General features: G+C 33.0%; 1 long non-coding RNA gene across 4 annotated transcripts; it reads right to left on the bottom strand.

The window, feature by feature from the left end:
• Window positions 1-8: 8 nt before the first annotated feature.
• Window positions 9-1367, bottom strand: LOC108560614. 4 transcript variants are annotated; one of them, XR_001890988.1, is made up of 3 exons: window positions 1029-1367; window positions 609-815; window positions 9-287 (listed from the first exon to the last, which is right to left on the bottom strand). It is a non-coding gene; the product is annotated as an uncharacterized LOC108560614 (long non-coding RNA). The 4 variants fall into 4 exon arrangements; XR_001890989.1 differs by having other exon boundaries at window positions 609-808; XR_001890990.1 differs by having other exon boundaries at window positions 609-798.
• Window positions 1368-2351: the final 984 nt, after the last annotated feature.

Genomic DNA, 2351 nt, shown 5'->3' with positions numbered 1-2351 from the left:
TATCGCTGGAGTCCAGTTCAATTACGAAAAGGTTCCAATTAGAGTATCAAGTAGCTCCAATATGATAGACAAAACAATAGGAGACTTTTAAAGAGTCAAGTAGTGACAAACATGACACTTTCAGGTTAATAAGTTAACTTTGATGAATGCATATTTTTGTGTGTGCGGGTAGGGAAATGACTAAGCTATTAATAATGAAATGCTCACCTTGACATTCATGTATCTCAGGAAAAAATCCATTATAAATGATTTTCCTTTACGGAAGGCCCCAGCAAGGGGGCCGATATCTACGACAACAACAAAAAAAAACATATGGATTAATTAATAATTAATTGGAAGGAGCAATTTTGTGCCTCACTGATAACAAGCAAATTATTGATTGGGAATATATCACTGTTTCGATGATATTAGTATGTGACAGATGACTGTCGGAGTCTTTTATAGTGGGGGGCTTGACAAAAAAAAATCCAGAGACAGGTAAAGCTTTGGGGATTCTGTAGCAATAGTCTCTTCCTTTTACAAAAAATGATGAAAACTCTTCTAGTAATCGTTTTTGCGTACACAAAAATAGAAAACTTCCTCTGTATTCTGTATGGGTGGCAACTTACCTTCGACGGTCGAGAAATTCATCGGTCCCAATTGTTTACGTTTACTGAGCTCTGCCATGTTGGAACGGGTTTCAATTGGTTTCAATAACAAGACACTGCCGCCAACTGCGAAAACTCTCAGCTCGGCTACCAGCTAGCCTTCAGTGTTGCCAACTGTGCAGATCGCTGCTATATATATATACAGGGTGATCTGTAAAATACTGTTGTCTACGATGGGTGAAAATGTAATAAAAAAGTAATCATCAATTCAATTTCATTAAACTAACAAAAATTATTATTTTAGATACGGAGAAAAAACTTTATTTAATATAGAAATATTAAAATTTACTACATCTAAATATCCTTTGTAGATTGAAATAACTACGATGTGACGCATACGGGATAGGTAAAAATCTGTGTGAACTATGTAATAATACTTACAAACTATGTAACTAACAATATCACATACACACAGACAGACAGTGTTTGAGGATAGGAAATGGAACGCATTTAGATTGTAGTGTGCATACGTAACGTTTGCGTCGCATTCTTTACGTGTTGCGCTGTACGCTGTGACGAAACTTTATATTTGGATTTTAATTGCAACACGTGCATCTGCGACACTTAAGAATGTTACAAATTTAGACGCAGCTCTCTCGATCATCTCTACACGCTACACCACATCGCTTTCTTGCTACCACTAATTAAAAACAATCACAACAGTTTGCATCATTTCTCCAATTCGCTTTTTTTTTCTATTATTATAAACTATTTAATTATTTGAAATACAATTAAGAATGTCGCTTCTGTCAAATTAAACTAACTTCAACTTTGATAGTTATTTACAGAAAAACTGTGATAAATACGATCTAAGCGGCTCGTTGGAAAGCCTGAATCTTCATCTTTAATTAGAGTATTAATTTACATTTGTGTGTAATGCAATAACAGAGAAAAACGATAAAGTGTGAAGTTATTTCGGTTATCATTTTTTAAATTTGACAATTAACTGCGGGCAAACTATAATAAATTTCCATAATTAAATGGAAATGAGGAATATTCCTCTTTGATTAGAGTAAAATAATGAAATGTGAAGACATTGCATTTTTTTGGGTCAGTTATTTTTTTTTTAAATTTTAACATTGATAATAAGAAAACCGTACTATATACGAATCTTCCGAATGGCTCATTGGAAAAGCTGGAATTTCATCTTTAATTAGAATCTTAAGTGATGATTATGTCACATCCAATAACCGAGATATTCGATATAATATGAAGATACTGCATTACAAACAAATTAAACGTTTTGAGTTCTCCTATTGCTTTGCAGATGTCGCTCAACTTCATTTTTAACAGGAAAGCTGTATCAGTTGCCTATAATAACTCATTATGCTATATAATTACTAAAGTTTATTGTATTATTACATTAAGTTTAAAATCTACATGTTTGTTTATAATTCATTAGCTTTGATTGCTTACAGTTACAGAATTTATAAGAAAATCCCATTAGATTTTTTTTTTTTAAGTTTTTCTTCATTGAATAATGCAAAAACCATCTTTTTTTTTTCTCACCGCCAACCCTCTATTTCGTTTCCTTCATTCGCACGTCTTATTCTTTTGTTACAAAACGCGCACGTTGTGGCAAGTTTTTCTCTTTCTTTCTGTATTTTTTTTGTTATATTTTGCTGAGGGCTCTAGTTATGCAAATTCACCATTTTCGCACACATTCTATTCCCTTTCCATTCCTTCTTTCCTGCGGTGCACGAA

The sequence above is a fragment of the Nicrophorus vespilloides genome, unplaced genomic scaffold (genome assembly GCF_001412225.1).
Source record: "Nicrophorus vespilloides isolate i.1.1-1 unplaced genomic scaffold, Nicve_v1.0, whole genome shotgun sequence".
NCBI lineage: Eukaryota > Metazoa > Arthropoda > Insecta > Coleoptera > Silphidae > Nicrophorus > Nicrophorus vespilloides.
The sequence above is the reverse complement of the archived record's forward strand: the minus strand, read 5'-3'. Positions and strand labels throughout refer to the sequence as shown.